The sequence below is a fragment of the Magnolia sinica genome, chromosome 18, assembly GCF_029962835.1.
Source record: "Magnolia sinica isolate HGM2019 chromosome 18, MsV1, whole genome shotgun sequence".
Classification (NCBI taxonomy): Eukaryota; Viridiplantae; Streptophyta; class Magnoliopsida; order Magnoliales; family Magnoliaceae; genus Magnolia; species Magnolia sinica.
In genome coordinates this window covers 53617169-53644364 of record NC_080590.1, presented here as the reverse complement: position 1 = coordinate 53644364, position 27196 = coordinate 53617169, and the positions used below count along the sequence as shown (strand labels likewise).

The 27196-nt window shown below is 38.6% G+C and overlaps 1 pseudogene; it reads left to right on the top strand.

Annotated features, from left to right (window-relative positions):
- The first annotated feature begins 449 nt into the window (after nucleotides 1-449).
- Nucleotides 450-27196, top strand: LOC131232403 (glucan endo-1,3-beta-glucosidase 9-like; annotated as a pseudogene).

Genomic DNA, 27196 nt, shown 5'->3' with positions numbered 1-27196 from the left:
GAGGATTGAACGTCTACCATTGAAACCCTTATTGGGGTCACAAAAGTTTTGGATTAATATGAAAAAAAATTTGAATTTTTTTTCCCCTTCATTCTGGTATTTTTAACGTTATGAACAAATTGGATGTAAAATAAACGTTATGGTGGGCCCTAAAAATTGTTTAACGGTAAAAATCATAATCTCTGATGCTATTTATGGTTTGGTCCAGATAATCTTTCGATATGATTCATTTTTTAAATAATGCTCTAAAATGAACTCTAAAAATAGCTGAACAGTGTAGATATAATGAATACATCAGTGTGGAGCCCATGTAACTTTGGTCTCCTTTGAACCGTTCGTACAACTCGGAGCTCGAGGAGCGTAAGTGCTCGTCTTTGCATGACACATACCTATATCAGTTGTATAGCTAGTGTGAGGTACACCAGCCAATCCGCTTCCCTCACCCAGCTATTTTCACACACTCATTCTCTCTTTCTCATGTCTTCCACCTGTTCGATGAATTGCATGAACGAGGAGAAGGAGAATGAGAAGAAGAAGAAGAAGAATACAAAAAAAAAAAATGGCAACGACAATCCATCTCCTAACCTTACTCTTCTTCTTCTTGCCCGCTACATTGATGGGTGGAGGTATTGGTGTGAACTGGGGGACTTTATCTTCCTACCCTCTTCCCCCACCTAAGGTCGTGGCACTCCTCCAATCTAACAACATTTCCAAAGTCAAGCTCTTCGACGTCGATCCTCTCATTTTGGAGTCCCTTTCTGGCTCCAGAATCAACATCATCGTTGGCATCCCCAACACAATGCTCAGGCCCTTAAGTTCTTCCAAGAAGGTCGCTGAGAGCAAGGTCCACGACAACATCTCTTACTACTTCTTGAATGGTGGTGGCGCAGCTGTGTGGATCGAGTATGCTCTCCCTCTTTAAACGGCTTCTTTTTGCTTTGTATTTTCATTGCATTTGCTGTATTACTAGATTGTGGGGTGTTCTATGGAGGAATGGTGAAGGAGCTCTATGCTCTCACGTGTCAATGGGGGCTCATGTGAGTGAGATCGGAGCCGCTCATTAGGAGATTCTAACAATATGCATGCCATGTCTTACGAACGAGGCTGGTGTTATCATCAGGTGGGACACACATGTTACCATTAACTAATTTCTTGTAAACCCTGTTGGGATATGGAGTTTGAAAAACTATTTAAATAAAATAAATTTAAATTAAGAAAAGAGAAAACTTATCGATTTATAGAAGTCGAAGCGTGACGTGAGTCACTCAGCTTGAAATCGAATTTGCTCCCCTTGGACAATGTCCTAAGTGCAACAAGTTTTCAGAGCAATCGACCTCCAGGATACAACGACTATGACCCGATCCCAGCGGTGCACTCACTGTACACGGGCTCAAACCACTTGTAGTCTTAACCCAAACTAGAAAATACTTGAACACATTTTTAAGAAGAAACTTAATTTTCTAATCCATTCTAAAACTTAAAATCAGAAGTCTATTTATAGACTTTGTGAAGACACCCTTAAGGGTGTGGAGACACCCTTTCCAAAAGGGTTGTGACTATTGAGTTTAAACCCAATTGGTGCGACCCTTAGGCTTCAAAAGACGTAACTTTTCAAAATAAAATATAAAAGGATGCAACCTTTCAGACTTAAGTGAAAAGACACATCCATAGGGCACCTATGGCCATAGTCATAGCCCGTCCCAATGGATATTTTGAAACACTAAATTATTTTTAAATAATTTAAAATACAACAATCCCCCACATGTTTCAAAATTTTTGACATTTCAGGTAAAGATGGAAGAGTTGTTCAATAGTGCCGGTGTCATCATAGACTTGAACTGACATTAGAGTAAGCATGACGGGTCTAAAGGAACCAGGTGACACCATAGTCTTGAACCGGATTCCTTTTGATGTAGATCGCAAGTACATGCCACTCACACAACTTTTCCGCTACAAGTGATTCTGCGGTTCGGTGCATTTCTGCCATACACCATTACCTGAATTTCATGAGTGCTTTAGAGAATTCGCCTATATTCTCATACGAAGCAGCCTCTACCTCCACACCCATATAAGTGAATTCCATCAAGTGTATGCAGCAATTGGGTACACCATCAAATATATGGCAATAGGTTCATTAAGAGTTCAAAAACTCATCCTTCTTCATTGCTGCTTGCACTGTATACCATAGAAGGGGCTCATTTATGTCAGTGTAATCGCCTACCTCATGTCTTATTGTTTACCCATTAAACTTATCCAATAGGATCTCTACTCATATAGGTTGGGTTGTCAACACTGGTAGCTCATATATTAGGCTCAGCCCCATTCTCTTCGATGTATCATTGACTAATTTTTTAGATAGTCATTTGGTCAGAGGATTTATGACCCGTAGGCCTTTTACCTCCACCCGTCATTTATTCATCAGGCTTTCACTTATTATAGAAAATTAACTATTATTACCTTCCATAGGAGTTAAGCCATGTCTTACTCCCAATGTGGCTGATCATCCTTTCGGACTAGCTACGGATCATCACCTTGATAAGTTATTGCTTCACCAACTAGCTACGCAAAAATGAGTCTCTATTTAGGCAGATTCCTCCTTTTGCTCCTTAGTCAAATCTTCAGCAGTCAGCCGCATCCTCTTTGACTATTCATATATCAAGCCAACACATACCAAACTCATTTCTAACCTCACAGAGTCAATAATTATGACCCCATCAAGTAACAGATACTGAGCATCACTTTTATTATAATAATTGTCGTATCACCGGCTCTGAATACAACCAACTTTCTTATCCTTGAATGTGCTCTTACTATTCAACTAACTTTACTAGCCCACCATTCAACCAACTGGTGATAAATTCAATTGAACTTATTGTATCTACATACAAAGAGGCTATAGTAATCTGTCATGCATAGACATATGACAACTAAAATAGAGTATAACTTTCATGTAATCATATTGTAACATTATCATGTTATCACATGTTTCCTAACACATGAAAGGTTGACTAATTTATCAATTAGTGATTAGAATTCAATACAATCATAGGATATTTGACAACTGAATATAGAGAAGAAATGTCCAAGTTCATAATCAAATATCTTGATCGACAGATTGAGCAATGGGCTCTATAGGTGCATAAGTTTGCCCATTAGATACATTTGTTGATGATAAAACAACACAGCTTATTACATAAACTTAGTCTCATATGAATATCAATCTCAAATGTTCAAATCTAGCCTCCAATGAGAATAGCTTATAGCATAAAAATCTCATTGATCCAACAATCATCTTATGAATTCAGACTGCTAACAATATTCTTTCTAACCATTCATTTGATGGCTACTAATTTGATTATTAAAACATGCAATATATTTAATTCCAGACACCTTATCTCAAAGATATACATATAAACATAAAACATGTGCATATTGATCCATAACATTCAACATATAATTTCTTTAGTGCAAATCTTCAATTATATATATGTCAACCCATTTATCAAATACATATTAACTAAATTTGGATTCCATGTGTTAAGTGATTTAGGTATCTGAGAGCACCCCCATAATTTCAAATTTAGCCTTGATATATCTATGGCTCACCTGATAAATCTATTAATTAACCAAGAGTTTAGAAAAATCTTTCGTAGGAACTATCATATGATGGATCTAATAAGTGTTCTAGCACCTGATCGGATGAAAATAATATTTCCTCCACCTTTCTAAGCAGGTAATATTGTCTAGAAAGTATTGTGAACGATGTCAAAAGTTAATATAACTTATCTCATAAATTAGGCATGCGTACTTGTCACCTATCAACAACTATATGTTTAAGATCAATAATATGAACCGTTTATAGAAAAGCAACGATAAGTGTGTTAAACAGTTAAGTGATATGTGTCGATGGTCTGTCTTTCATTGGACCCAATATTCTATAATATCACTTTCTACATAATAAAATGTAAGTTAGAATTAATATTGAATTAAAGCACATTCACTACTAATCCACTTGAGAAACTCAAGTCACCATTTGCTTCATGGTAAGTGAAACTCCAGAGAGACAAGCATTCATATAATGTGAGTTATCAAGTACTTAATATTCATAAAAGTAATACACATGTAAGATCTAGACCTGTCATCTATTGAACCTATAAAAGGTAATATTTTAAAAATACACTAGCCCAGTCATTCCATATGGGCCAATATAATATTTGTATGGATTTATAACTTTAGAACATTGTAGTGCATCTAAATACATAACCCCCATAATTTCAAATCTTTATAAATGGGATATTTTCCACATATATACAATTTCTAAGTATTTACGTATCAAGTGTCATACATTTTCTAATATTTCATTGTACAATAGCAAGACTATATTTTCTACATGTGATGCATGGATACAAGATTCAAACATATCAATCATAAATCCACATAGGATGGATCAAAGGCCATAAAATACATGCAATGATACAAAAGGAATAATGTGTGTTATATATAGATACACAATGATAAGTGAGCTCATGGTGGCCATTAATTTGATCAAGTTAAATATAGCATACTCATTTATTCATTGTGTGCACTCATTATCATAAAGGTCATTCATACCAATGGTTGGTCTACATTATAACTTAATTTTTAGGTCACTATAAATACAAAGAAGGACCCACTAATGAACTACTCGTGTTACAAAATGTGTGCAGTGACGCTTTAGTGTATAACCGTGCATTCTACCACATTTCTAAAGATTAACATCAATATAACTATTCATTCTATGCACATCAATCACACAAAAATCAACTCCTTAACATGCACTTGATCAAAATAACATGTTATATTTGTTCTAGCACCAATAATATATAGGCCCCATCTTTTCACGATTTAGACCATGCACTTTTGTACCACTCACAGTTAGTCGCCATCAAATATCTTTCTAAAATCTCTCATCTTAAAGTAAACAGTAAATCATCCACTTGTAGTTCATAAGTTGGACATGTAAGCTTGTCTAATGGAAGAATATTTTGGTGACACACATTATACATGGTCTGGCATATTAGTTGAATAGTCTTGATCATCAAAATTGGGCCAGATTAGATTATCCAAAGACATATATCATATAGAATTATAGATTGCATGTATATGAACCATGGTGCTCTGTTAAAGTATTAAAAGGTTGCCTGGGAGAGCAAACTCACAAGAGAATAAACCCACGAGTAATTAGGATAGATGATTCTAACTATCCACTTCATTCCCACTAAACAAGTGGTTAGATTATCGGTTCATTATTACTTTTTTTTTCATTTACACCGCTTTGGATTTGAGCCATCTCCACCTTATTTATTTATTTATTTAATGAAATTGTCTAAGAAATCTCGTTATTGGGACATTCAACTCCTCCATATTTGGCAATTTTGTTTCCATGTGAGGTCCATCAAATCAATGGACTAGATCAAGGGCCATTGGAATGCTGTTTGCTCACATGCAACATATCAAGTTCAGATAGAATGGTTATAACCACCAGATAGTCCTTGTTAGAACTCTTCTTAAGGGTTGCACCAACTTGAAAATGATGGGAAGACACCTAATTAACAACTACGATTCCTAATACCAAGAATTCTATTTTTGGCACATACATGACGGATTTAGATCCTTCATTCGGTTGACTGTATAAGGAATATTACCTATCCGCATGTGAGCAACTAGTAGGCTTATGGGAGACCTATCAGGCCCATTTTGGAAGATACTTTAAAATCTTGCATTCTCGAGTTTCTTTCACATTTTTCTTTTCAAAGTTTTCTTTTTAACCATGCATGGTGGTTTACAAAAAAGAATTCCTAATATAGTGGGAATCTCAACATAAAATCTCATTTTAAAATGCATTTTGGGTTGATCTTTATTGTAAATGGATGTTGAGATTAGTGTATATCCTACTCAGTATGGTTTAACAGTTTGATTTATTTTTATGTGAAGGTTACGTTTAGCTCAAGCTATGAAAAAATAAATTACAATTTTGACATCTAAAAAAAAGGCTTATTAATGTCATATCATGATTTTGAGAAAATCTACTAAATGCAAGCTTTCTTATGAGTGAACAGGGCCTGACATTATCCAAGAGGTACGCACTATAGATTTTTTAAATTTTACGTGTGTGATAGAATGACATGTGTTTGGGACATAAAGACCATATGTAAGTTATAGCTCTAGTACCCAAGATAGCCTTAGCCCGACCCATCTGACAACTTGAGGATCATACTTTGTGCTAACGAGGGTTACAACGAACCCGGCCAATTGTTCAGGAATCCAAGCCCCTCATATGTTTGATTATAGTCTAACCATTCTCATTTATAGATATCAAGATCTAAAGTACTCTAACCATTCTCAGTCGGTGCATATGTTCACTTTTGTACATGTGGTCCAAAAAACTTACATAACAAGTATCTACAAGAACTTAACCATTCGGTGGGATATGACAACTCTAGATTATATGGGCCATGGCTCACAAATTGGGTTCATGTGGTTTCATTTTGGGCTATTCCAACCAGATAGATACAACCATAATTCTTAAATAGTTTTTCAAACATATTCGATTTCAAGATTGTTGGGATATGGAGTTTGAAAAGCTATTTAAATAAAATAAATTTAAATTGAGAAAATAGAAAACTTATCGGTTTATAGAAGTCGAGGCGTGATGTGAGTCACTTGGCTTGAAATCGAATTTACTCCCCTTGGACAGCGTCCCAAGTACAACAGGTTTCCAGAGCAATCAACCTCCAAGATACAATGACTATGACCCGGTCTCAGCGGTGCACTCACTGTACACGGGCTCAAACCACTTGTAGTCTTAACCCGAACTAGAAAATACTTAAACACATTTTTAAGAAGAAACTTGATTTTCTAATCCATTCCAAAACTTAAAATCAGAAGTCTATTTATAGCCTTTGTGAAGACACCCTTAAGGGTGTGGAGACACCCTTTCAAAAAGGGTTGTGACTATTGGGTTTAAACCCAATTGGTGCGACCCTTAGGCTTCAAAAGACACAACTTTTCAAAATAAAATATAAAAGGATGCAACCTTTCAAACTTAAGTAAAAAGACACATCCATAGGACACCTAACCCTATTATTTTATTTGGTAAGTGTAGTTTCTCTCAATAGCATTTGTTTATTTCGTATACGTATGGACCACTTTATAATCAAGTCATCCTGGTTTGTTAGACATGGCGTCTACCTGCTGGGGATTGTTGCATGAGCAGCATCCCTGATCTTGCATGTGCGCAAGGTGAGTGCAATTAGCATTCATCAGACTGAATGTGTTTTTTCTTCTTTTGAGGTATTATGCAATGCTTGACGAATTGGAGAGGTTGAAAAGAGACTTTCGTTGGCACATTTTAGAAGAGAATTGGAAATACCTCCTTATGGAATTAGAAAGAAGTTAAAATCCCTTAGGTTGATGAATTGAGCTTTACTTGGAAGATAGCTTTAGTGATTTGGGCATGAAGAATATTCTTGATGGAGAAGGGTGATTGGGGTGCAATATGGTTTGCGAGATAATGGTTGGTGTACAAATTCATCTTCCGGTTATAGAAGCTTGGGGATCTAGAATGTTATGTTGGATATGGAGCCATCCTTCTTGAAGGGAGTGAGTTTCGAAAGTGGTAACAAACAAATCATTAGATTGGGAAGATGAGTGGTTTGGAGAAGGCCCTCTCTTTAGATAAGGTTTGCCTCCTTTAAAATTTTGCATGTTGACCTTAGGTAAAGGTTGTAGATTGCTATGAGGGAATTATGACCAAATTTTGTGGACTCCTATATATAAAAGGAGCCGAAGAGAGTAGGAGATGGCATGCTTGATTGTGACTTATAGAAGGTGGTGATGAGAAAGTCCTTAGATTTTGTGAAGATGGGTGGTTTAGAGAAGGCCCTTTGTAGAAAAGGTTTGCCTCCTCTATTTGTTTGGCATCTCAGCTCCAAGCAAAGGTTCTAGATTGCTATGATGGAATTGGTGACTAAATTCCGTGGACTCCTATGTATAAAAGGAGCCTAAGAGAGTAGGAGATGAGAGCAAGGTGTTCCAAAACGGTCACCACCATTACCGTTATGATACAGGCCATTATGACCCTTTTTTATTTTTCTAAAAAAATTGTTACAGGACCGTTACGGCCTGTTTTTTCTATAATGGTCGTTACAGCGGTTTCGACCCCATAACGCGTAATAGTTATGACCATTACCGTTACATAACAGCCATTATGTATCCGATTTTGAATACCTTGGATTTTGGGAAGATGAGTGGTTTGGACAAGGCCCTCTTTAGAGAAGGTTTACCTCTACCATTTTGCATCTCGACTTCAAGCAAAGGTTTTAAAGGCATGATGGAAGTAGTGACCAATAAAAGTAGCCTAAGAGAGTAGATGGTAGACTTGATCGACCTATTAGAGCATCTTGAGGGAACAATATTGTTTAAGAGTTACAAGATAGAAAGATCTGGAAATGGACAAAGAGTTGAAGCTTCTCTGTCAAATCATTTTACGTTCATATCTCATACTTAGTAAGGAGGGAAAGAAGGAAAGAATGTGAGGAAGATGAGTGGTTTGGAGAAGGTCCTCATTAAAGAATTTTGGCTCCTCCATAGTTTGGCATCTCGGCCTCAAGCAAAGGTTGTAGATTGTTATTATGAAATTGGTGACCAAATTCCATAGGATTCTATGTATAAAAGGAGCTTAAGAGAGTAGGAGATGGTAGACTTGATTGACCTATAGAAGGCGGCAATGAGTCAGTCATTAGATTTTAGGAAGATGAGTGGTTTAGAGAAGGTTTGCCTTCTCCACAATTTGGCATCTCGGCCTAAGGTGAAGGTTGCAGATTGCTATGACATAATTGGTGATTAAATTCTGTGGACTCCAACGTATAAAAAGAGCCTAAGGTAAAGGTTGTGGATTTCTACGATGAGATGGGGTGTACGTATAAATGGAGGGGTTGGATTCAAGAATGTGTTTGATCGACTGCTTCTTTTGTCTTGGTCAACGGGTCACTGAATGGATTCTTTATGGCATCAAGGGGTGTTAAGCAAAGCAACCCCTATCTCCTTTCTTGTTCATGGTAGTTGCGGAAACCCTTAGCAAAATGTTACACAAACATTAAGAGGTTGGTTTAATTAATGGCTTTTAGGAGGTAAATGTGGATAGCCAGTAACTCATCTCTAATATGCCATCAATACCATTCTAGTTTGTGATGTCAACACAATTATGGTTGGATAATTTGCAAAAGATGGTAAGGTGCTTTGAGGTGGCATCAGGGTTGAAGGTAAATATTACTAAAAGCAATGTTGTCAAATTACATTGCCATTGTATGCGACTGGCATATGCTGTTGTTGCATATGCCATCACATATTCACATGTGCTATCGCATATTGGTCTAGCTTTTTTTTTTTTTTTGAAAAAATTTAAAAAATATGTTAAAAAGAAGGTGAAAAATTGAAAAAAAAAATTCTTAAAAAAAATAGGAAAAACTATGACTAATTATTACAAGTGATTGGATTGGGTTCTTTTACCTATTTTATTGTAGTTTGATTGTTTGAGACTATTAGACCCTCTATAAATTAAGCTATATATTTAATTACTTATATTATTATTTACATGAAATTTAACAAAACAAACAACATGTTACATTAAGTGAAAATTAGGTATTAAAAACTTCGAACATAAAATTTTTATTGGTAACTTGATAACTTGAACAACTTATAAGTTGCAAGTTACAACTTAATTTACAAATACAATTTATAATTTACAAAAAAAATAATAAATAAAAGAAAACACACACACACAACTTGTGAAGTTACAAATTTCAACTTATTGACTTATAAATTTAATATATATATATATAATAAACATACCAACATAGGCTACTATAAACATATATGATGTTTGAATACAAGAATTCGACAATCATTTTTTTAACCATTGGACCTATATGCGATTGCATATGGAGTATGCCATTGCATACTTGCATATGGCATACTCCATACGCGATCGCATACTTATCGCGTAAAAAAGTATGCCATAGTATGGTATACTCGCATATGCAATCGCGTACTTATCGCACAAAAAAGTATGCCATCGCACGCTATCCTGAATCGCATATGCCTCCTTCTGAAATGAATGGCATATGCGATCGCACGTGAAAACAATGACTAAAAGTAAGATGCTGGGTATTCTCATGGACATGAATGAGGTGTTGAGGTTAGCGGATGTTTTTTAGGTGCAGTGTTAGGTCTTTTCCTTTAACTTATCTTGGCTTTCTCTGTGTATTGGGAAGTCAGCTAAGCACTTATGGGATAAGGTGATTGAGAGGACCGAGGGGAAGCTCTTAAGCTGGAAATGTTGACATCTTTCAATGGAAGGGCACTTAACTCTAATCAAACCTGCCTTCTCAAATACACCATTGTACTTTGTCCCTTTTTAGGTGCCCTCAAGCTATTCTGGATAGACTAGAAATGCTGAGGCATGAATTTTGTGGAGAGGGGTAGGGGGAAAGTAAAAGTTTCATCTTATCAAGTGGGAAAAAGGTTTGCAAGCCTATTACAGAAAATAGAGTGGGCATTAGAGTGTTGGGATCCATGAACCTAGCATTATCAAGTAAATGGCTGTGGAGATTTAGTATAGGAGAGGGGAGATTGTGGAGAAAGGTCATAGCTAGCAAATATGACATCTAGGAGGGGTTTGGGTGTTAAGAAACCTTTGCTATATCGGGCTTTAGGTATGTGGAAGGTGATTACATTGATATCCCCTAAGTTCAGCGAGGGGGTTTCCTTCTCGCTGAGAGATTGAAGGCATGTTTGCTTTTGGGAGGATGTGTGGTGTGGAGGTAGATCACTATTAGAAGAGTTTCTAAGGTTGGCTTGCTTTTTCCCAAAGAGGAACATTATAGTATCTCATTATTTTTCCACTTGTAGAGGTTCTTTGGTTTGGTCTCCACCTTGCCCTAAGAATCTGCCAAACGAGGAAGTGGGTAATTTTGTTAGGCTTTTGGACCAATTGCAGGGTTATTACCCCTCCTTGGGTGAGGACTTGGTGTGGCATATGCATAGTTTGAGTCATTTCGTTGTTCTATATTTCTACAGTTTGACTCAAGAGGTACCTTTGGAAGCGAAATCGAATCACCATTTCTACTCATGGTTCTATGACGCCCCCATTAAGTTGCAGCATTTGTTTGGTTGGTGGGTAGGAAAATGGTGTTGACCATAGATAACCTCCAAAAGAAATCCATGATCCTCCCCAACATTTGTCTTACGTGCATGAACAACGCTAAGTAGATTAATCATGTTTTCATCCATTGCGCTTTCGCTTAGAAGGTGTGGGAAGCTTCCTTGAAATCTTCAACATTTTGTGGGTGATGTCGAAGTCCTCCTTTGGGCTTAGCATGGTGGAGGGATAGGAAAGAAAGGCAATATGGCGGCTCGTCTTAATTGCAGTGTTATGGGTTATGTGTGGGGAACAAAATAATTGTTGTTTTCATAATAGGAGTCTGTGGAAGAGGTGGTGTAGAAGATTAAGGTGAAAGTGGTAGGATGGGCATCCAGCTTGAAGGTTATGGATGTTTGTAATCTTTTATCTTTCTTTGGATTGTATTCTTTTCCCGACTAGCCTATGCATTGGCAGGTTCTTTTAATAAAATTTCATTACCTTTCACAAAAAAAGGGAGCCTAAGAGCATTAGAGATGGTAGACTAGATTGACCTATTAGAGCATCTTGAAGGAACCAATATTATCCAAGAGTTGCATGATAAAAGGATTTAGAAATGTGCAAAAAAGTAGAAGCTTCTCTGTCAAGTCATTTTATGTTCATATCTCATATTTAGGAAGGAGGGAAAGAAGGTGAGAATATGGGGTCCCTTTGGGCTTGGCATGGTGGAGAGATAGGAAGGAAAGGCAATATGGCAGCTCGTCTTAGTGGCAGTGTTATGGGTGATGTGGGGGAAACAGAAAAGTTGTTGTTTTCATAATATAAGTGGATCTGTCAAAGAGGTGGTGTGGAATGTTAAGGTGGAATAGGTAGGATGGGTGTCAAGGTATCCCATATCGGTATCGGTTGGTGTAATGGTGCCCTCCAATACTGATACGGATACCGGGGTGTAACGGCGATACGGGGGCATAACGGCTCGTAACGGTGCAATTTTTTATTTTTTTTGCCAAAATATATGAAAAAATCTGGATTAAATCTAGAATATTCTAAGCATTCTAAATATGTATTCATTTATAAATTGGAACATGTTTATGGTGGTGTAACGGTCCACTCTTTGGTGAGAAGTTGTATTAAACTATCTAATGAATTTATGAATCAAACAACCTGGATTTGACTGCAAAACTCATATATTTAATTTTCTAAATATCTACTACCAATGATAGATATATTAGAATGAATGTAATATGAAAATATCTTGCATGTATAGGTGTTTACAATTATTTTTCATAATTTATTCTATATTAAGTTATTAACAATTTAACATACCTATGGCTGTGACTGTGATTCATGTCCTATGAAGTGTCATTCTCAAGTCAAGAATATTATGTAATTCATATACCTAATAATTTAATATCATTTTCCCACATAAATCTTTTAAAAAAATAAATTAAATTGAGGTAAATTGTGTTGTCGATACGGGGCTGGTTTGGGGACCATTTGATGCCCCAAACTAGCCTCAAATTAATGTAATCTATTGCCACTTATGCCACTAATGGATTGGTGGACATTTATTGGACAGTGAAAAATGAAAAATATCTAATGGTCCTATTTTAAAAAACAAGTGTATACAAACTAATGGTAAAATTGTATGAGTTATTTAATTCTGGGATTGTGACTTAGCAACAATGGTCTCAAATTTTAATTGGTTAATTTTGAGTTAATATATACATCATGTATAAATTTTTAGGGCCATGTACTAGGGTCCACTCGATTATGTATTATATATCCATGTCATCCATCCATTTTGTCAACTCATTTAAGGGCACTGGAAAAAAATAAGGTAAATCCAGATCTCAGGTGGACCACTAGTGGATTAGGCTATGTGACCTTATGAACAGGTTCAATGGAAAATAAACATTATAGTGGACTGCATGGATATTCTACACATAAATCAAGGTGGGGCCACTTAACAATACAATGGCAAGTGTAGAGGCAGATTGCGTACTGAGTAACTCAGTACGCTAAGCGTAATGAGTAAACTCTGTGGGGTCCACTATAATTTATGTATTTTATCCGATCCGTCCATACATTTTACCAGATGATTTTAGGGCCCTATCTAAAAAATGAAGCTTATAAAAAGCTAAAATGGACCACACCACAGGAAACAGTGTGAATTAAATGTCTACCGTTGAAAATTTCTTAGGGGCCATAGAAGTTTTGGATCAAGCTTATATTTATATTTTCCATTCATCCATGTTTGTATGATCTTATGAGAAGGTTGGATGACAAATAAACATCACTGTGGGGCCTAACAAGGTTTCAACTGTGGAAATCATTATTTCCACTATTTCATGTGGTATGGTCCACTTGAGCTTTGGATAAGCTTCAATTTTGGACTCAACCCCTAAAATGAGCTGAAAAAGCCAATGGACGGTGTGGATAAACCACATACATTCACTATGGGCACAATCCGATTTTCGCAAGTGCACTGTGCAGCGTGCACTGCAGGTACATTTTAAAAAGAAATTTGAAATGCAGCCATGCAGTCCATTCATTTTTCAAGAACGAAATGAAAAGAAAGAGAAAGGGAAACCAAAAAGAAAAGAGGGAAAGGAGAGAGAGAGAGAGAGAGAGAGGAGAAGAAGAAGGGCCGCATGCCCGCAGCAGGGCCACAGTCGCAGCAGCCCGAGAAGAAGAAGAAGAAGAAGAAGAAGAAAAGGGTATTTTTTTCCTTTTTTCTTTTTTTCCTATTTTCTTTAGGCCCGTAACAGTCGTTATGGGGACGTAACGGCCGTTACGATCACAGAATTGGGGGGGTGCCCGTTTCGACCCTGTATCGCATAACGGTGTCGGCCGTTACCGTTACATATCGGCCGATACGGCCGTATCATAACAGATATGGGACATCCTGATGGGTGTCCAGCTTGAAGGCTGTGGATGCTTGGAATCTTTTGTCTTTCTTTGGGTTGTATTCTTTCCCCGCCTAACTTTTGCTTTGGTGGGTTCTTTTAATAAAATTTTGTTTAAAAAAAAAGGAGCCTAAGAGAGTAAGATACAACAAACTAGATTGACCTATTAGAGCATCTTGAAGGAACCAAAAGCTTCTTTGTCAAATCATTTTATGATTTAGGAAGGAGGGAAAGAAAGGAGAGCATGTAAGGTTTGTGCCCACCGGATGAGATAAGCTCCATCCCTCAATCACCCCATAACAGAGAAAATCATTATAAATGGTTGATGCATGTGTTTAAAGAATGGTGGGTCTGTGGATCACTTATTCATACATTGCGCTTTTACATCAACGGTGTGGTGCTTTGTTTGCAGTTTGGTGTGTCGTGTGTGGGAAAAGGACACATAATTTGTGTACATGTTGGTTATTGTATTTTGTTACCATATTTATACGTGTGCCATACATTTTACTTCTTTCCTTCCTTTCATTTCTTGCATCAAGTAAGGATGCATTGGAAATGATGGCACACACTAGTGACCCATGCTCCTACCACAGGGTCTTAAATATTGAATAGTAATCTAGGATGAAAATACTTTGTTTAAAGCTCAGAATACGAATTAAAATACCGTATCTTAAAGATCACATTAATGTAATGCTAGAATCGTAAAGATGCTCTGAATGTTATGATGTGGTTTTTTCCTCGTGCTCGACCGGTCATGAGCCTTACACAACCGGTCGAGGGCTGGTGCACGACCAATCATGGAGTCGAGTCCTGACTCGACTCAAAGTCCAGCGACATTGGACTATTTTTTCTGGGGGTGCTAGACCGGTCGAGGGTGGTGCTCGACCAGTCGTGGATGGCCCTCGACCGGTCATGGCTTCGTCTTGATCGGTCGTGGTTACGCAGATTCGTTCCGCGATTTTGTGCGGATTGCAGATTTTGAGTCCTTTCACAACAAGGATGCGGAAGGGAGTTTCCTAAAACTATAAATAGGGGTCCCTAGGATTTTCTAGGATATATGAAAAACACAAGAGGGCTATTAAAGGTGTGAGAGAAAGAGAGAAAGAGAAAGAGGAAGCTTGTAGAAGGGAGATTATACTCGTGGAGGTTATCTACTGTGCAACTTATATTTCAGCGCTTCTACGTCCTCGTAATTGGTGAGATCTCTCCATTTTTCTTTTATTCTCTCATTATTTATCCACTCTTGCATGAGTGAAGAAGGTTGTAACGTTCTACTTCATAGTGGATTGTTGATCTAGACGAGGTCCTGTGGTTTTTTACCTCTTTGAGGGTTTTTCACGTAAAAATCTCTTGTGTGGTGTGGTTTATGCTTTGATTTATTTCATTGCTTTATTATTCCATAATTCTGGTTTGTTTCGGGAGGCTAGATCCTAAGTTTTTATGCAAGGCCCCCAATAAAGTGGTATCAAAGCCAGGTTTATTGAATGGGTAGGATCGGTTTTTTGAATTATGGAAGGTGGCTCATCAAGGATTATCAGCCTCAATGGTTCTAACTAGACCATATGGAAGGCTAAGATGGAGGACTTGCTTTATTGCAAGAACCTATATTCTCCAATTTTAGGCATATCAGCAAAATCCAAGGATATGTCTGATGATGATTGGAAGAAGATGGATCGAAAGGCGATGGGGTTTATTAGACAATGGTTGGACGATTCTGTATTCCACCATGTGTCTATGGAGACCTCAGCCGCTAGCCTATAGCAAAAATTGGAAGGGCTGTATGAGAGGAAGACAGTCGGTAGTAAAAATTTTCTGATAAGGTGACTTGTGAATCTCAAGTTCAAGGATGGTGGTTCTGTGGCTGAGCACATGAATGAGGTCAGTAATATAGTGAACCAACTCTCCTCTATGAAGATGGTCTTAGATGATGAATTGTAGGCTTTGTTATTACTTAGTTCATTGCCTGACAATTAGGAGACATTGGTGGTGTCTCTAAGTAACTCCGCACCAGACGAAAAGATTTCCATGGAACAGGTTACTAGTTGTCTCTTCAATGAGGAGACAATGAGGAAGTCTCAAGGGTATACTTAGTAAGATGCCCTTGTGACACAAGAACGGGGAAGAGGAAAGAAGAGGAAGGGTGGAAAAGCCCAAGATAAACCAGGAGGCAAGTCAAGTAACAGAAAGGATGTTAATTGCTAGAATTGTGACAAGAAGGGCCACTACAAGCATGAATGTCGTGGTAAGAAGAACGACAAGAAAGGAAAAGGAAAGGAAAAAGAAGATGAAACAGATTCCACTGCGGTCGTTTTAGATGGCGACGTTGTAGTTATTCTTTCAGCAGATCATGATGTATATCTCATGGCTACGAGTCAGGACACCGACTGGGTGATTGACTCAGGAGCTTCTTTTCATGCAACTCCACGCAGGGACTTCTTCACAAGCTACAAGTCTGGTGACTATGGGACCGTGAAGATGAAAAATTCTGGCGTATCAAAGATCGTAGGGGTCGGTGATATTTGTGTGAAGACCGATGTGGGCTGCACATTGGTTCACAGGGATGTGAGGCATATCCTAGACTTTCGCCTCAACTTGATGTCGACGGGAAGGTTGGATGATGATGGCTATGAAAGCTGATTTGTTGGTGGGCGTTGAAAGTTCATCAAGGGTTCATTGATCGTGGCCAGAGGAAAGAAGTGTTGCACCCTTTACAAGACAAGTGTCAGTATATGCAAGGGTGGGTTGAACGCAACGCAAGATTCAGCTATTGACATATGGCACAGGCGTCTAGGCCACATAAGTGAAAAAGGGCTTCACCTACTAGCAAGGAAGCAGCTCCTTCCAGACGTGACAAGTACACCTCTCAAAACCTGTCTTGATTGTTTATCAAGGAAACAACATAGAGTTTCATTTATTAAATCTGCTTCTCATGTTAATAAAGTGCATGCATTTGATTTGGTTTATTCTGATGTCTGTGGTCCTTTGAGGACAAAAACCTTGAGTGGGGCATTGTATTTTATCACTTTTATAGATGATACATCTAGGAAGGTTTGGGTTTATGCTTTGAAATCCAAGGACAAAGTCTTTGGTGTGTTTAAATTATTTCATGATATGGTTGAGAAAGAGACAGGTAGATCATTAAAGCGCATCCGTACTGATAATGGTGGTGAATACATTGACGACTTTCATGAGTACTGTAAGTCCCTGGGTATACGGCATGAATAGACGGTTCCCAAGACCCCCCAGCATAATGGTGTAGCTGAGCAATGAATCGCACCATTGTTGAGAGAATCAGATGCATGTTATCCATGCGAAGTTGCCTAAGACATTTTGGGAAGAAGCAATCACACGGTGGTGTATTTGATAAACAAGTCTCCATCAGCCCCGTTGAATGGAGAAGTGTCTGAGAAGGTGTGGACTAGACAGTATCCATCATACAGTCATCTCAGGGTATTTGGATGCAGGGCATCCGTTCACGTACCAAAGGACAAGAGGTCCAAGCTAGATATGAAGATCAGGCAGTGTGTGTTCTTGGGGTATGGTGATGAAAAGTTCGGTTATAGATTATGGGATCCGAACGAGAAGAAGCTCGTCAGGAGCAGAGATGTGGTTTTCTTTGAAGATCAGTGTATAGAAGACATTGGTAAGCCAAATAAGAACCAGCCTAGTTCAAGTGAGCTAGAAGACATGGATCTGATTATTCCTCCCGTGGTGCCTGATGACGGGGGAGTACAGCAAGGTGCAGAGGATGAGAGAGTTCCTTTAGAAGATGGACCAAGGGAGCAGCCCCCACTTGATCCACCTATTGAGCCACAGGTGAGGAGGTTATCTAGGGACAGACAACCGTCCAAGAGGTACTCACCACATGAGTATATTATGTTGACTAATGGGGGAGAGCCAGAAGATTATTCTGAGGCCCTAACCGACAAGCATAAGAGGGAGTGGTTGAAAGCTATGTAAGAGGAGATGGAATCCTTGCATAAGAACCACACCTATGACATGGTGAAATTGTCCAAGGGTAAGAAAGCTTTGAGCAATAAGGGGGTGTTCAGAAAGAAGGTTGAGCAGAAGAATTCACAAAGAGGTTCAAGGCCAGACTTGTAGTGAAAGGGTTTGGTTAGAGGAAAGGCATAAACTTTGAGGAGATATTCTCACCAGTGGTGAAGATGACATTCATACGGGTGTTGCTTGGGTTGGTGGCTAGCATAGATTTGGAGATAGAGCAGTTAGATGTTAAAACTGTCTTCCTCCATGGTGACCTGAAAGAAGAGATCTACATGCACCAACCAGAGGGGTTCGAAGTCAAGGGCAAAGAGCATATGGTGTGTAAGCTGAGGAAGAGCTTGTATGAGCTGAAATAAGCTCCACAGCAATGGTATAAGAAGTTTGACTTGTTCATGTTATAACATGGGTATGACAAAACGGAGTCAGACCACTGTGTGTTCACGCGCAAGTTCTCAGATGGTGATTTCTTAGTTCTACTGTTATACGTTGATGATATGCTCATCATGGAAAAAGACATCAAGAAGATCAACAGGCTGAAACAAGAGTTGGGCAAGTCTTTTATGATGAAAGATTTGGGCCCAGCTAAACAGATCTAGGAATGGAGATAACTCGTGACAGAAGCAACAGGAAGCTTTGGCTGTCACAAGAGCGATATATTGAGAAAGTCCTAAAGCAGTTCAATAAGAATGCAGCAAAGCCAGTCAGTACTCCACTAGATGTCACTTCAAATTGAGGGACAGGCAGTGTCCTAAGATAAAGGCAGAGGTGGAAGAGATGCAGAAGATACCCTATGCGTCAGCTGTAGGAAGTTTGATATATGTTATGGTCTGTACATGCCCAGACATAGCAGATGCGGTTGGTGTTGTCAGCCGATATCTTACCAATCCTGGTAAAGAGCATTGGGCAGCAGTGAAATAGATACCATTGTATCTAAGAGGCTTATCCAGGTTGAGCCTATGCTATGGTGACGGTAAACCTATGTTAGAGGGCTACACAAATGCAGATATGGCAGGCGACATTAAGAAGTCTACATCGGGGTTCATGTTCACGTTTACAGGGGGAGCGGTTTCTTGGCAGAGAAAGCTACAAAAGGTCGTAGCATTGTCGACGACAGAGGCCGAGTATATTGTAGTCACAGAAGCATGTAAAGAGATGCTTTGGATGAAGAGGTTCTTACAGGAACTTAGCCTGAAGCAGGAGGAGGACGTGGTCTATTGCAATAGTCAGAGTGCTATACACTTGAGTAAGAATCCAGGTAGCATTCTAAGTCAAAGCACATAGAGATTTGGTATCACTGGATCAGGGATACTTTGGAACAGAAGAAGTTACAGCTTGAGAAGGTCCACACGGACGATAATGGGTTAAACATGATGACCAAGGATTTGCTCAAGGGCAAGTTTCAGGTTTGCAGAAACCAAGCTGTCTTGAAGAAGATAAATCCCTCCTAGGTCAAAAAGGGAGAGATTTGATGGGATTTTTTCCCTGTGCTCGACCGATCGTGAGCATTACACGACCGGTCGAGGGCTAGTGCATGACCAATCGTGGAGTTGAGTCCTGACTAGACTCAAAGTGCAGTGACTTTGGACTATTTTTCTAGGGGTGCTCGACCGATCAAGGGTGGCGCTCGACCGATCGTGGATGACGCTCAAACGGTAGTGGCTTCGTCTCGACCGGTCGTGGTTACGCAGATTCGTTCCACAATTTTGTGCGGATAGTGAATTTTGAGTCCTTTCGCAACAAGGATGCGGAAGGGAGTTTCCTAAAACTATAAATAGGGATCCCCAGGGTTTTCTTAGATATATGAAAAACACAAGAGGGCTATTAAAGGTGTGAGAGAAAGAGAGAAAGAGAGAGAGGAAGCTTGTAGAAGGGAGATTATGCTCGTGGAGGCTATCTACTGTGCAACTTATATCTCAGCGCTTTTACGTCCTCGTAATCGGTGAGATCTCCCTATTTTTCTTTTATTCTCTCATTGTTTATCCACTCCTGCGTGAGTGAAGAAGGTTGTAATGTTCTACTTCATAGTGGATTGTTGATCTGGACGAGGTCCCGTGGTTTTTACCTCTTTGAGGGTTTTCCACATAAAAATCTCTTGTGTGGTGTGGTTTATGCTTTGATTTATTTCATTGCTTTATTATTCCATAATTTTGGTTTGTCTCAGGAGGCTAGAACCTAAGGTTTTGTACAAGGCCCCCAACATGTTAAAATTCCATGAATTTCATAAATAACAAAATTAAATAACCATCGTCTCTTACAACACTGTACGTAAATGGATGGCCACGTTGCATTAACGCCCATGCACCGGTACCTCATTGTGAGGTACCCATTTATACGTTAGTTGGTCAAACTACTGCTCTTGTTGAATCCATGAGGTATGTCCGCAGATACGATTATACTCATACGCCATACACAAAGAAGACTTCAAAGGATCTAACGGGTTTTAGAGTCTTTCATCCAATGGACACGATTGCCTACTTGCTGGCTTAATGATTAGTATAAACTTTGATTTAGAAGTTAATTAAAGTATTTAGATTGGAATTTTAAATATGATATTAAATTAAAACATTTAAATTTTACACTAATGCAACTCTAGTAAAAATAAATAAATAAAATTAGTTAAAGATAAAGTGAAGAAAAGCATTTTCTATAAATTATTAAATGGAAATTGGAATTTAGAATAAAATAATCAATTTATATCCATGAATAATTAAATAAATTTAAAAATCAGATTTTTGGGACAAGAATGGTATTTCAGTACTGTCAAAGAGTTTCTATGAAAAGCTCCAGCACTATTACGGAAAACAACTTGATATTTTAGCAAATTTCATGAATTGAATTTTAACCACAGTGAATTTCTTCAAATTTTGTATAGAACCTGCATTATTATATGGAAATTGTGTCCCTTAAGTGAAATATCCTAGAACTCATCGAATCCTTCGAAGTCTCCTTTGTATATGCTGTATGAGTATAATTGTGGACAAACGTCAGGGGGTACAACTAGAGCAGTAGTCTAACCAGCTAACGTATAAATCCCCTCATCGTGAGGTATCGGTGTGAGGGCATTAATGCACCGTGACTACCTACTTCGATATGTTTTTATAAGACATGTTGGTTATTTAATTTTGTTATTTATGAAATTAATGGAAAGTTTGACATTCAGAGCATCTTTACAATTCCAACATTGCATTCATGTCATCTTTAACATACAATATTTTAATTCATAGTTTCAACTTTAAACAAAGTATTTTCATCATTTGCACATTTAATATAATTCTAGAATCTCATATTTGGGTTAAATATGATCTCACGAGCTGTTATGCTCACACCTACATTAATAGTGTTTCCGGGCTCAGAGTTTAGGCAAGGGTGGTGGAGCGAAGATCTAGTCGTCCCTCTAGCTTTAGTTACCTTTTTATTTGTACCCAATGGAAAAAATGTATAGTGGAAAACTCATAAGTAAGTTCAGATTGTTGTAATTAAACTTTGTGTTAAATGAATGTTTGGTTTGTAGTGAAATTTTTATTAAATTATGATTGTAAATGATTGAAATTTAATCATGACCTAAAATTTGAAGTTAAGTCTGGCCAACTCGGGTACCAAATTTCAGGGCGTGACACTATTTGTATGAATCCTAACCCTTAAGTGACAAAACTAACATAAAATGGATGGAACTAACAGAAAATGGACATATAACATGGGTTGCATTCTTGCATGCAACACATGCGCATACAACCACATGCGAAGTGGAACCCTGCTTTTTCCCCTAGTCTAGCCAAACATTGTGTGGTTGGTAGTTGTGATATCCATTTCCATTCAAAGTAATCATAGGGTCTTAAACAGTATCTAATTTATAGTTTGCTAAGGTTCCCAATTTCAAACATGTTGAACCCATAGTTTGGCGATGAGAACATTGATCTGATGAACCCACCTTGGATTGGGGATCCCCCAAAAAAATAATAAAATAAATAAATAAATAAATAAATACTAGATTGGAAGTTCCTATCCCTTCAATCTTTGGCCTTTTCTCCCAGTCCAGCCAGACATTGTGTGGTTGGAAGCTGTGATATCCCTTTCCATTCAGAGAAATTGTTAGGTCCTGAACATTATCTAATTTACAATTTGCCGAGGCGCCCAATTTCAAACATGTTGAGCCCTTAGTTTGGCAATGAGAACATTGATATGATGGACCCACCTTGGATTGGGGATCCCCCAAAAAAATTACTAGATTGGAAGTTCCTATCCCATCAATCTTTGGCCTTTTCTCCAGTGGATGTGGATTGTTACTGTATTGTTTCTTTGCTTTCTATTCATAGGCTACAGGGATAGAGGCTAGGATCCTCCAATCAAGGTGGTGCTTGTGCATCGCCCATTCATGATGGGGTCTGTCGATGGTCTGATCACCAAACCATAGACTCAACACGTCAGGCATCTCTTTCTGTTATTATATTTTCATCAAGTTAGATGTATTGGTTATGGAATAAGCTTGAATTAAGGACATAACTAAAAACCAGATAGAAGTTACAGATCCCTGACACATCAGTATTATTCATACTAGTGGGGCCAGTTGTTAGGTGATCCAATGCATTGACCTGATGGACCGCTATGAACAGGAGATTACCCAAAACTCTCTTTTGTTTTTTTGTTTTTCGCACTTGGTTTATTTTTACTTTTCTTAACTGTCAACTTTAGGACACAAATTGATCGAAGGGTTAGCTTCCAATGTGAGAGATATTTTGGGGTATCCGCCTATAGTGGTGGGCCTCATCATATCAATTGTTTGAATAAATGAACCCCAAGCCCCACTTTTATGGCATTTTGGTTGATCTCTTGAGAACATTATACATGTCCTGATGCATCAGAGCTTGATTATTCCTTGAAAGTAGAAGAAGGAATCACTCAATTGTATTAGATATAGTCGTCAAGTTGAACTGGTTGGACCACAAGGAATGGTCCACCCACTAGATAACTTCCAACATTAAGTGCATGTGAAATAAATTGTCATCCTTAAATAATAATAATAATAATAATAATAATAATAATAATAAAAGCGAATGTGAATTCCAACCTGTCACCAGAAGGATCACCTGAAAAAATTAGTCCTATCCATCAGATGGGCCACACCATAGAAAACAATGCCTGGCCATGATAAATAGCATCATGCAAAGTGGTCCACTTAGTTAGTTGATATGGCTTCTTCATTATAAGTCCAACCTATTGAACAGGTTGGATGTCTCACACACATGAAAGGCTAAAGTTATCCCCTCTGGGTGAACCATAACTTATTGTCCAACTGTTTGGACTTTAGACTATCTCTTCGATACATAGTTTTTCTTTTCCTTCACACAAGAAATGGATGCTAATGTTCGATTCATTTTCCATGTTAATAAATGATAATAGCTATTATATTTTGAAATATATGTATCTTCTACTAACAGGACAATTTACAGGTATATTGCCATTGGAGATGAACCATTACTCCAAAGCTATGAGGAACAGTTCAAGCCCTTTATCGTTGGCACAGCAACAAATATCCAGTTGGCTTTGATTGGAGCCAAATTATCAAACAAGGTGAAAGTGGTCATCCCTTGCAATTTCGACATTTACCTTTCAAATTCTACCCTGCCATTGAAAGGGCACTTCAAGCCCGATCTCAATAAAACCATGACCCTGCTCCTCTCATTCCTCAGCAAGCACGGATCCCCTTTCGTTATCAATATTTATCCTTTCTTGAGTCTTCACTGTAATAAGAACTTCTCCAGCCCTCTTCCGCCCTACTGCACATCCACTGACAGATGGTCATAACACAAAACAAAAATAGCTTTGACGCAAGCATTGACACTGTAACGACCTTGGAATTTTTGTGCTAATCTTTCCTTAGTAGTTGTTTTTGGGGTAATTAGCGTTATACTCGATTGCTTGTGAAATTCGCATCAATCACTTTAAATTGTATCTGCATGGCTCTAAACTTGTAGATTAGTTAGCGCTACGTTACTCTGAAATCTGGGATCCATCGCTAAATCCAGTTGTTCTGGGGAATTTTTACAAGATCTGGATCGGACCTGGACCACGCGTCGAAAGTCCGATAGCGATGATCTTAGGCTGTTGCGGTCACCGAGTTGGGCTTGACCTTCACCTCAAAAATCAAGTCCATGTAATGTTCTGGGTCGATTTGTTTGAGCTCGGAGTGAAGAGTGTGAGAACGGTTGGAATTTAATAAGTTTTTATGAAATCTGAGTCGCGTCGCTTGCGCGACGAATTTAAGCTATCTGACCGTTGGATTCTGACCCAATTTCACCCTCTGATCAGGATAGTTGGCCCAGGCATATCCTAGTGCTTGTGGACCTGATCGAGATCTCGTGACCGTTGAATTGAGTGTGGTCCGCCACGGCTGATCTGAAGAGCCGGTCAGTACGAAAACTCAGCCTGACCTAGATCCATGGTCAATGAGCTTAAGTCCGACCTTTCGTGGTTATAGGCCCACCAGAAGTGCTTCGTTGGATCGAGAAAGGCATGCTTTGGTTATAACCTAAGTGTGCCTTGTCCCTGGGGTTATTTTCATCAATAATAGGCCTATTTATAGTCCTTAAACCCTAGCCCTCTTTTCCATACGAATTTTCTCTAACCCTAGCTTGGAAAGAGAGTGGAAAAGAGAGAGAAAGTGAGAGAGATAAGTTGGTGAATCATCTTGGATTCTTCTTTGTTCTTCTTCATCTTTGAACCTTCACTTTGAATCGTTCTTCTGACAGTTCTGAGTTCTTTTGGGGTAAGTTAACCTAACCCTAACCTGTGTTAGAGCTTAGATTAGTCTTGGTGTTGTTGTATCTCATTTCTATCCTTGTTTTAGGGTATTCTATCGCCGTTGAGGAAGACAACTCATCTAAATCAGTTCTGTGGTTCTTTCTTTACTTAAGGTGTGGACTTTAAGTGTATAGGTTATGGTTTTCAAGGCTTTCAACACCAGTTAGTGATTTATTCTTGTTATGGATGAGATTCTGCATGCCAAATGTTGTGTTTATGTTGCTTTCCTGATATGCATGTGCTATATTGAGATTTGTGTATTCTATGTGTATGTATAAAGTACCGTATACGTATAAAATATGCACTTGTGTTTGCCATGATTATTTGTCATGTATGTATGTTAGATGCATGTATGACAACTCCTTGGAAAAAGGAATTGTCTAAATGCATGTATTTCAACATACGTCATGTATGTTGTTCCATGTATGCTAAGTGTTTGTAGAAATGCATGAATGATCTAAGTGTAACTTATTACACTAATTGCGGGCGTTGAGAAGTGATTCTCAACACTCATATTGATGCGCATGATTTCCTTTATGCAAGTTACATTCCATGTTATTTAAATTCAAGCATTACCTATGCTTACATTTATGTTAAGTTGATATTCCTCAAGTGCTTATGTACCATGATTTAAGTTGTTGTTCCATTACTGTTTTACATTCCATATGAATATCTGTTGTAGTGTAAGGTGTGTGGGACTATGCATTAGTCCAAGAAATCAGTAATTGACCCTATATTCATGGTTGAGATTGCTTTTACCATGTAAGATGTATTAGACGAACCTGAGCCGTATTAGAGTTGTCGGCAGTGGTTTGGCCACGTGGAGTGTTTGCGCACTCTATGTCGCTCAACTCAACGTGCGCTCGTGCTAGTCGAGTTCGTCAAGTAACCCGATTGTCCATTGTGTGTTCACCATGTATGGACGCTACTGTTTGAATCTAGGGTACCGAACTTACCAGTGAAATCCTATTAACCATGGTACTTGATCCGCTAAGACTCATGAGCCGGACATGGTGGTATGGGACACCGTGGTCGAGCTGTCGGCCTACGCTGGGGTGACGAGCCTCCCCGTAGTGACCAGTGAGCAACTAAACTCGTGAGTCGATTATGGTGGTATGGGACACTATATTCGTGCTGTCGGCCTACATTGATTGGTGACGAGCCCCTTGTAGTGACCTCGAGCATACCTGGATACCGCAAGGAGGTGACGAGCCGAACTGTGGTAGTAAAGGCATGAAAGGCGTGCATTGATTGGTGACGAGCCCTTTGCTACGACCTCAAACATATGATCGTATGAGATGTCTAGGATTGACGACCCTAGTATGGATCACTGTTTGGATGGTGATATGAGGAAGGTATCTTAGCTTCCCAATCCTGCTGTGTGAAATGGACTAATAACAACTTGGTAATCATATCCATGCACCGCATTTGCATGTGCTTTGTAGTTGTGGCGCACTTTGAGGCGATGTCATGCGTAACGTAAGATGAAGACGCTGAGGGTGTACGCGTGAGGGCACGCATCATATTTCATACGTCCTTGCATTAACAAGAGTACTTAGGATTTATTTAATTGTCCTGCTTTATCATTACTGTTTGACTGAACTGACAACATATTAACTAGTGCCTTATTGTTCCACTGAGTTGATCACTCACTCCTGCGTTTCTGGGGCGGTGTTAAACACCCACCAGACTGTCTTAGGCTCTGATGTTACAGATGTGAATGCGACTTCTGAGGCAGAGCGGGAGCTGGATGATGATGAGGCTGCCTTCTCTTATATGCAGTTTTCAAACGGGTTCTAGCGAGCCTCGGTCTGATGTGCGGGTTCATGGGATTATTTTTGGGAACTTAAATGATGTAACTTGATATTTATAATTTTGTTAAATAACATTTTCATACGATCTGGCTTGTATATGTACTTCAGGGATTTACACTTGTACACATATTTTTCTATAAGTCTTCCGCTTGCTTTATTCACTTATCCCTGAATCATATCTGTGTTATGGCTTAATCTATTCCATGTTTTATGCACTAATACAGTCAACATACATCTATCATTAAATATGTTGCATAAGTGATGTTTTGGAACTCGAGAGCTGAGTTATGCTCGACCCCCGAATTTCAGGGCGTTACAGACACCTAATTGTAGCTTTGTCAAGGGTTAGATTTGCTGACATGGATATCATTGTCGGGCAGATAGGATGGCCCACAGATGGAGCAATGAATGCTTCATCTGTTGTTGCTCAGACCTTCATGAAAGGCCTAATGAGCCATCTACAGAGCAAAGCTGTGACTTTGGTGGGTTAG